Source organism: Rhamphochromis longiceps, linkage group LG17 (genome assembly GCF_057381845.1).
Source record: "Rhamphochromis longiceps isolate RC_006_pf linkage group LG17, R_longiceps_female_GT1.1, whole genome shotgun sequence".
In the NCBI taxonomy this organism is placed as follows: Eukaryota; Metazoa; Chordata; class Actinopteri; order Cichliformes; family Cichlidae; genus Rhamphochromis; species Rhamphochromis longiceps.
The window spans coordinates 22,665,487-22,675,685 of NC_140573.1; the positions used below are offsets into that span (position 1 = coordinate 22,665,487).

At 39.2% G+C, this 10,199-nt stretch overlaps 1 protein-coding gene across 9 annotated transcripts in view; it reads right to left on the reverse strand.

Annotated features, from left to right (window-relative positions):
• Positions 1 to 6,727, reverse strand: part of abcc9 (ATP-binding cassette, sub-family C (CFTR/MRP), member 9) — an 88,385-nt gene extending 81,658 nt beyond the window's left edge. For 4 of the 9 annotated variants that reach the window (XR_014908210.1, XM_085387041.1, XM_085387035.1 and 1 more), the window contains exon 1: positions 6,589 to 6,727. The gene's annotated coding sequence lies outside the window, so the exon portion shown is untranslated. Of the gene's footprint in view, positions 1 to 4,044; positions 4,260 to 6,576 lie in introns of those variants that run through there. The other 5 variants (XR_014908211.1, XM_085387036.1, XM_085387042.1 and 2 more) reach the window with 3 other exon arrangements.
• Positions 6,728 to 10,199: the final 3,472 nt, after the last annotated feature.

The window sequence follows — 10,199 nt, forward strand, 5'->3', positions numbered from 1 at the left end:
AGTCATAATCCAGTGAGATATCTGCGTCACCTCTTATAGTTTTCCTGTAATCTGAGCTCAAAGATGAGAATATATAGAGTACAGTACAGTAAATTGTGCAAAGTTTACTATCAATTTTCTAAAAATCCGTACAGTAATTTTGGCTGTGGATCACAGGGTGAAGAGTGGAGATGGCCTAGATTCATAATCCAGTGAAATATCTGCGTCACCTCTTACAGTTTTCCTGTAATCGGAACTCAAAGATGTCAATATGTAGAGTACAGTGAAGCAAAATGGGAAGATTTTACTATCAATTTTCTCAAAATCCATACAGTAATTTTTGCTGTGGATGACAGGGTGCAGAGTGGAGATGGCCTAGATTCATAATCCAGTGAGATATCTGCGTCACCTCTTATGGTTTTCCTGTAATCTGAGCTCAAAGATGAGAATATATAGAGTATAGTACAGTAAATTGTGCAAAGTTTACTATCAATTTTCTCAAAATCCGTACAGTAATTTTTGCTGTGGATCACAGGGTGCAGAGTGGGGGTCACCCAGAGTCATAATCCAGTGAAATATCTGCGTCACCTCTTACAGTTTTCCTGTAATCTGAGGTTAAAGACGAGGATATTAAAAGTACAGTAGAGTAAATTGTGCAAAGTTTACTATCAATTTTCTCAAAAACCGTACAGTAATTTTGGCTGTGGATCACAGGGTGAAGAGTGGCGACAGCCTAGAGTCAGAATACAGTGAGATATCTGCGTCACCTCTTATAGTTTTCCTGTAATCTGAGGCCAAAGATGTCAATATGTAGAGTACAGTAAAGCAAAATGGGAAGATTTTGCTATGAATTTTCTCAAAATCCATACAGTAATTTTTGCTGTGGATCACAGGGTGCAGAGTGGGGGTCACCCAGAGTCATAATCCAGTGAGATATCTGCGTCACCTCTTACAGTTTTCCTGTAATCTAAGCTCAAAGATGAGAATATATAGAGTACAGTAGAGTAAATTGTGCAAAGTTTACTATCAATTTTCTCAAAATCCGTACAGTAATTTTGGCTGTGGATCACAGGGTGAAGAGTGGAGATGGCCTAGATTCATAATCCAGTGAAATATCTGCGTCACCTCTTACAGTTTTCCTGTAATCGGAGCTCAAAGATGTCAATATGTAGAGTACAGTAAAGCAAAATGGGAAGATTTTGCTATGAATTTTCTCAAAATCCATACAGTAATTTTTGCTGTGGATCACAGGGTGCAGAGTGGGGGTCACCCAGAGTCATAATCCAGTGAGATATCTGCGTCACCTCTTACAGTTTTCCTGTAATCTAAGCTCAAAGATGAGAATATATAGAGTACAGTAGAGTAAATTGTGCAAAGTTTACTATCAATTTTCTCAAAATCCGTACAGTAATTTTGGCTGTGGATCACAGGGTGAAGAGTGGCGACAGCCTAGAGTCAGAATACAGTGAGATATCTGTGTCACCTCTTATAGTTTTCCTGTAATCTGAGGCCAAAGATGTCAATATGTAGAGTACAGTAAAGCAAAATGGGAAGATTTTGCTATGAATTTTCTCAAAATCCATACAGTAATTTTTGCTGTGGATCACAGCATGCAGAGTGGGGGTCACCCAGAGTCATAATCCAGTGAGATATCTGCGTCACCTCTTACAGTTTTCCTGTAATCTAAGCTCAAAGATGAGAATATATAGAGTACAGTAGAGTAAATTGTGCAAAGTTTACTATCAATTTTCTCAAAATCCGTACAGTAATTTTGGCTGTGGATCACAGGGTGAAGAGTGGAGATGGCCTAGATTCAGAATCCAGTGAAATATCTGCGTCACCTCTTATAGTTTTCCTGTAATCTGAGCTCAAAGATGTCAATATGTAGAGTACAGTAAAGCAAAATGGGAAGATTTTACTATCAATTTTCTCAAAAACTCTACAGTAATTTTTGCTGTGGATCACAGCATGCAGAGTGGGGGTCACCCAGAGTCAGAATCCAGTGAAATATCTGCGTCACCTCTTATAGTTTTCCTGTAATCTGAGCTCAAAGATGAGAATATATAGAGTACAGTACAGTAAATTGTGCAAAGTTTACTATCAATTTTCTAAAAATCCGTACAGTAATTTTGGCTGTGGATCACAGGGTGAAGAGTGGAGATGGCCTAGATTCATAATCCAGTGAAATATCTGCGTCACCTCTTACAGTTTTCCTGTAATCGGAACTCAAAGATGTCAATATGTAGAGTACAGTGAAGCAAAATGGGAAGATTTTACTATCAATTTTCTCAAAATCCATACAGTAATTTTTGCTGTGGATGACAGGGTGCAGAGTGGAGATGGCCTAGATTCATAATCCAGTGAAATATCTGCGTCACCTCTTATGGTTTTCCTGTAATCTGAGCTCAAAGATGAGAATATATAGAGTATAGTACAGTAAATTGTGCAAAGTTTACTATCAATTTTCTCAAAATCCGTACAGTAATTTTTGCTGTGGATCACAGGGTGCAGAGTGGGGGTCACCCAGAGTCATAATCCAGTGAAATATCTGCGTCACCTCTTACAGTTTTCCTGTAATCTGAGGTTAAAGACGAGGATATTAAAAGTACAGTAGAGTAAATTGTGCAAAGTTTACTATCAATTTTCTCAAAAACCGTACAGTAATTTTGGCTGTGGATCACAGGGTGAAGAGTGGCGACAGCCTAGAGTCAGAATACAGTGAGATATCTGCGTCACCTCTTATAGTTTTCCTGTAATCTGAGGCCAAAGATGTCAATATGTAGAGTACAGTAAAGCAAAATGGGAAGATTTTGCTATGAATTTTCTCAAAATCCATACAGTAATTTTTGCTGTGGATCACAGGGTGCAGAGTGGGGGTCACCCAGAGTCATAATCCAGTGAGATATCTGCGTCACCTCTTACAGTTTTCCTGTAATCTAAGCTCAAAGATGAGAATATATAGAGTACAGTAGAGTAAATTGTGCAAAGTTTACTATCAATTTTCTCAAAATCCGTACAGTAATTTTGGCTGTGGATCACAGGGTGAAGAGTGGAGATGGCCTAGATTCATAATCCAGTGAAATATCTGCGTCACCTCTTACAGTTTTCCTGTAATCGGAGCTCAAAGATGTCAATATGTAGAGTACAGTAAAGCAAAATGGGAAGATTTTACCATGAATTTTCTCAAAAACTGTACAGTAATTTTGGCTGTGGATGACAGGGTGAAGAGTGGCAACAGCCTAGATTCAGAATCCAGTGAAATATCTGCGTCACCTCTTATAGTTTTCCTGTAATCTGAGCTCAAAGATGTCAATATGTAGAGTACAGTAAAGCAAAATGGGAAGATTTTACTATCAATTTTCTCAAAAACTGTACAGTAATTTTTGCTGTGGATCACAGGGTGCAGAGTGGGGGTCACCCAGAGTCATAATCCAGTGAGATATCTGCGTCACCTCTTACAGTTTTCCTGTAATCTGAGGTCAAAGATGAGGACATTAAAAGTATAGTTGAGTAAATTGGGTAAATTTTATTGTTAATTTTCTCTGAATCATACAGTAATTTGGGCTGTGGATCACAGGGGTGAAAGTGGAGATTAACCAAAACTGGGAGTGGATTGTGAAGTAAAATAGTGTCAGGACAGAAAACACTGCGTTTCTAAGCCAGTCGGCACCTATACCGTAATATGCGTAAGAGTAGTGCAACAACATTTTAGGTGCGGCTGGCGGGGCGGCTAGCTTGACTGCGACTTCGTAAGTGAGGGCTCACTTGACCGCAGTCGTTTCAAGCAGTTTCACCTCAAATTTCTGCCTACTGTTAACTTCTTTACTTATTTATTTATTACCGTATTACTTTCCCTTTTACTACCATCACAGAAGGATGTAATTAATGTACGTGCATCATTTCACCTGGAAGTACAAGTAAGTTAACCTTGAACACCTGCGTTACACTATACAGCCCAGTACTTAAACTACATGTGGATAATTCAGGAACCTAATTTAGAGTTGTTTAAATTGAAGCAGCTTAATAAGAAAACTACAATGGTAGTAATAAAACCAAGTGTCTTACCTCAGAGTAAAGTAATAAGCCTTATCAACACCGTCTCATTCAGAATGCTTGAATTAAAAAAAAAAAAGCAAATAAAAACAAAAACAAGGAAAACAGACAAAGGAAAGAAAAAAGAAAGGAAGAAAGGAGGGAGAGGAACAGAAACAAAATACGGTGAGAGTTGGAGAGGGAAAAAGTTGATTATTTTTAGCTCCGCAAGAGATTCAGCTGCTCCACTCACTGCTGCCTGTCTGTGTGGATGGTGTCAGCTTACATCATGTATGAAGAAGCGCTTCCATCCAAGTCTTTCAAAATAAAACCTTTGTATTTGCAAATAAAGTGAGTACTGTTGATGTGCTTACACTGAATTACTCACAATCCACAGTTAAATATAGAAAAATGCTAATTGTCTCTCATTGCAAATTTCCATAATGTGGCTCCTGATGCAGAACAGGTTTCTACTAATTGGAGTAAGAAAGCAGTTTCTTTAGATAGAATAAACAAGAACTATGTAAGAACCAGTCCATATAATAATTTAGTGGTTTTGAAAAATATAATACGAAGATCATTATTTATAATATCTATAATTACATTTATCTATACCTTAGTTTATAGTTCATCTTTTTGGCAACTTAGTTCAATTTAAAATACGAGTTCATGATGACTAGAACTGTACTAGTACACAAAAAGAACAATTGCAGAATTTACGATATTTACTGTTTAGTTTGTTTGTTTTTTAAGCACAGCACATGTGACACAAAATCTTAAAGTCAACAATGTAGATTCAACACTTTACACCCCATTTTTTAAAACACCTTGTACAATGCAGGAATAACATGAAGTAATACTAAAACCAGCATATTGAGGCAGTTAAATATTTAAATACTATATATGCTTTGAATACAGACATCTCGTTCGTTCTCTGCACATGTATAATGTCATCATGTGTACGCATGCTAAATGCATTCACCTAATCTGTTACACGTTACACCAAAATGTCCTTGTGTCATTTTCACTCATTATTTTAAATTGTTTGTGTTCATTTTCACTACACATATTCTTGATCCCACATTACATTTGTCTCCTTTTTTGCCCTTCAGCCTGTGTCGTATGCTCAGCAGTTTCTATAAACTGAAAATCCCTATAGTTTAAAAGAAAAAAAAGGAGTTTTATTTTGAAGGTTCAAATCTCATAAAAATCAGTAAAACTCTGTATATTCAGACAGCTTGATACAAAGTCACCTCCTATCAGATTTCCAAACTTGTACCAGTTTAAGGGTGAGAAGGAGGTTTATTATAGGCTTCCTCAACAGCCTGCTGACATGTCAAGAGCAAAGTGGATTTACAAACATGCAGCTAAAGAAATATCGCTTAATCTGGCATATCTACTTTTATCATGTGTAGTACTTTTATTTAAACCTCTACAGCACAAACAATCTGTCTGTATGATTGTATGAATATATTAACCTCTGTTGGAAAATCAAACATTTTTAGGTAAATCACACATATACGTAAAGTCATTATATTAATATTTTATTTAAAATAACTAGAATTATTTGATATTATATATATAAATAGAGTAAATATAATGCTATTTTAATTAACAAGGTGAAATATGACACTATCCTTAAGGGACCTCAACCTGCTCTGATGTTTTGGCATGTGCACATTTATAATGATGGACACTTTAAACTCTTTAATCTGATTTCGTGTGGTTGCACACACAGCAGCTTGATATGGGAGATCATCCCTAAAACCTGAGTGAATCCTAGAGCCTGCAGGGTACACACGTGAAACTGCTATGCTTAGCATTAAAACAGAAACCGGGACCTTTGATGCGGTCAGCGGGCGCACTGAAGAGAGCACATTATCGACTGTATTGTCTTTCATTCATGCAAGCTGCTGCACTCAGAAGGACGAGGTTCAATTCTTGCATGCATAAAAAAAATATGATGGATGGATGGAGGGAAGACCAATCGGGTTTATTTTCACGTGTTATTCAGCGTCCTTCATTGTGATTCAGTCCTGCCACGCATTAATATCAACAAACCTCCATTCAGAAATCAAACAGTTGGAAGACTTTCAACACGCGGACCAGTAAAAACAGACATATTATAAAGATGTGTGATTTTTCTAAACCAATGTGATCCAATCTAATATTCGGCAAGAATAACTGAAATAATAAGAAGATGTAAATTTATAAATCCTTAAACTTTTTAAACTGTACCGCTTGTAATCGACCCAGCCTCCTTCCACGACCAGCAGCAAAACGCTTTTTTTCTTCTGAATTGTGTGTGCACGGTGCATTACACGGTGCCGAAATGAAGACTCACATCTCAAAGACTCCGATATTTTACACTGTTTATTTTGAAGCTACGCGCCAGCAGTAAGAGCCAAATCGACTCAAACTGGAGGAATGCTCAATGAAGTCTGGCTCTCTCACATCAACAGAGCACCATATCTTAACGTCCTCAGTTAAGACGTCGTGTTACGGCACACTGAGGATGCTGTCGCCTGGTTGCGAATGACAGAAGGATAAAGAAGGAGAGCTCACCCCAGCACTTACCCGACCTTTGACGCAGGTTTACGGGTCACGGCGTCTCTTCCGCAGTCTTTATCCCTGTTCGAGGTGTCTTATGGTTGCGGTTTATACTGAAGGCACGGTGACAGGAAATGCCTATATATTACGACCACTATCGTGTCCGCTCAGAAGCCGTTATGGCGCTCGTGCGGCACAAATGATACGCACGCACTCTCAGATATGATGGTTGTCTTTTTTTTCTTTTTTTTTTCTGAATAGTTCATGTACATGATAGAAGGATAAATTTAGGTCAAACTAAAGCCAAATCAGGAATATATCGGCCTTTTTCAGAGATGCTGTTTGTAAACTGGCAAATTAGGAGTATGTTTCAAATGAAATAAAGGAATTTTTCCCCCAGGTTAATATGAGAGAAGACTATTTTAACTTATGTGTGGTTGGTAATATAAGAGCCATAACAGTGTCTCAATGTTGGTAGAGTTTTCAAATATTATTTTTTCCCCATTAATTTTATTTTGAAAAGTGTAAGCGCTATTTTCGGCACAGTGCAGCGGGAGGGAGCTTTCCAATCTGATTGTACCTCTCACCTAACGGAAGACTCGTGCTCAGTGCTTTATATTTTTATAAAGTTGAAAAAAAAAACAGTTATGAAGGTAATTTGTAGAAAAGGAACACCTCCAAATTTGGAGGCCTTCCAAATTTCTTTTTTCTTGACAAGTCCTGACAGTCTAAATTACTGCTCCAAAAGTATCAATTTAACTATGTAAAAACTGATAATTCAGCTGTACAGATCAAAGATCGCTGACTTAACTTAATTCAATTCACATTAATTTTTAAAGTGCCAAACCACATCAACAGTCACCTTAAGGTGTTTTATATTATAAAGTAATGACCCTACAATAAAACAAAGAAACCCCCAACAATCAGATAACTCCCGGCCCAAGAGCAAGCATTTGGTGACAGTGGGAAGGAAAAACTCCCCTATAACAGGAAGAAATCTCCTGCATAACCAGAGGGAGGACAAAACGGGGGTGTCGAAATTCATAGGCTGCATCCTCCCGAGGCCGCATGTGTAGGCAGATTACATGATGTAATCGATGTGTGATGTAGACTCCTCCGAATGCAGCCAACAAATGTGTCCTCCTTTTCCCCAAATTTGAAGGATGCGTCGGGTGTATCCTTGGTGGCCCACCATATCCCAGAATTCACAGTAAGGCCCAGCCAATTCCAGTTTCCAACAATGGCGGCCGCTACTTAGTTTTAATATTACTCTTATTACTCTTTCTGGGTCACAAAATAAACTTTTGTGATATTTTCAGGTGTGTAAACTTCAAATATCTGCTCAGTTTTTCAAGATATCACACATTTGCAAAAGTGCTCCGACATTTTTGGAGATGTCTGTTACCCAACAACTCGATAGCTAGCCGGGGCGATAACAGCGAACTCCCAGCACATCGTTTTCAACCCCCGTAGTCTTTCTCTACTCAGGTTAAACATGATATATAAGTCACTTAGATAACTTAAAAATGTTATTGTTTGGCTTTTTTCAGTGTTTTATTTGTGAGTAAATCGGTTTGGCTGAGATTAAAGTAATAGTATAGTATATAGTTTCACATAGCTCAATAAATGTCAAACTAATTAAACAGAAGTGTGAGATGATTGAGAATTTACGCCAGTGTCCTGTTATATTTTAGATAGAAAGGCCGAGTTTATTAAACTCCACTAAGACAGCTGGTGATGTAAAACTGAAGGCTAGACGTCCAATTTCACAGCTGCTCATTTCCGGCCTACCCAGCCTTCTGAAGACCAGGGCCACGTAGACCACGAAGGCCGGGTCCTCAGAAGGATACAGCCTAAGAGAGTCAGAGATTAATAACAACTGATGATAATTGACTGGACTCTGTATTTTGAGTCCTCGGTTTTATGGTTCAAGTCAGCAAGTTTAGTTAGTGGACAGTATCCATCCAAGACTGTGGACGCCTTCTCCAAGACGGACTGGTGTCAAGGCACCACTCATTTTCAGCATCCAGAATCTCTGCAAGACCCCAGTCAGCAGGACTCAGAGATCCAGAATCGTCTCAGATGGTGTGAAGGGGGAGGTGTTCAAGGTGAGGCTCACTGATCGATCAGGTGTTCCAGCTTGTTGCTGGGGATGTTCAAGACATGAACAGCCTTACCAACCTCCACAGCATGGGCCTGACCCGTGCAAGGATGCTGTTCCATGGTCAAGAAGTAGCAGGTCATTACTGCTGAATATGAAGCCAACCAATGGCTACCTTCTGTGCCTTTTCTGGGTGGGTTTCTCAAAGAAGCACACCAACGAGCTCAGAAAAACAACCTGCGCCTAGTGCAGCAGGTCCACTAAATCTACAAGATGATCAGTCAATGGTCAGTCAATGACCTCAAGAAAGCAGTCAACAAGGAAACGAAGAAGGTCTTCTCATGTATCTGTCCTCTGCATGATGTGCCCATCCGCAAGTTCAAAACCGCATTCCACATGCTCTGGCTGTACAAATAAGCACAGTTGAATAGAAGTAGTGGGGGAAAAACCCCTGCTTCTCCCTTTCTGATGATTTTTTGTTTTAATCAATCAATACTCCATCCATCCATCCATTCGCTTCCGCTTATCCTTTTCAGGGTCGCGGGGGGCGCTGGAGCCTATCCCAGCTGTCATAGGGCGAGAGGCGGGGTACACCCTGGACAGGTCGCCAGTCTGTCGCAGGGCCAACACACAGGGACAGACAACCATTCGCACTCACATATTCACACCTAATGGCAATTTGGATTTTCCAATTAACCTATCCCCACTAACTGCATGTTTTTGGACGGTGGGAGGAAGCCGAAGTACCCGGAGGGAACCCACGCAAACACGGGGAGAACATGCAAACTCCACACAGAAAGACCCCGGCCTGATGGTGGAATTGAACTCAGGATCTTCTTGCTGTGCGGCAACAGTGCTAACCACCGTGCCACCGTGCTTCAATCAATACTGTCAAGTCTTATTTAATTCAGTATGATGTTGATTCTGGAACATATGTTCCAGTTTAGCATAACAAGGATCTATAATAGAGTCACAGCTTTGGATAGTGACTAAAGGAATAAGATTACAAAAGAATAAAACATGAGGAACTTTAATATGCATAAGAAGCTCTGCAAAGCAGCAGCTAAAATTGATACATTATGGAGACGTTCCATTATTAGAGGATTTCTAGAGCATTAATTAGATTTGAAACATACTGAGGACATTTAATAATGTTTCATCTGGCCTGGGAAAGCCTCAGGATAACCACAGGAAGAAGTAGAAAGAAGCACTGGGGAGCGTTACTTATAGACTTCCCGCTCAAAACACAGTCAGTCTATAAATCAAAAACATATAATGTTTTGTATCTATTGCCTTCATTCAGTCTACGCCTCGAGATAAAAACAGAAAAATGCATTTAGTGTTTTTATCAAAGAAGATAGGAAGAAGGGATCTTCTCTTTCTATTCCCTTAGGAAGAATAACATATTGAAGCACAAGCAAAGTAATTACTCAGACTTTTCCACCCATGAGAGGACCCAACCTCCAGGGCTGGGGAGAGTGGTCTGGAGACCCCTGTAGTGCTGGGATATGTTCTTACAAAGGTTACAGATCCTCAA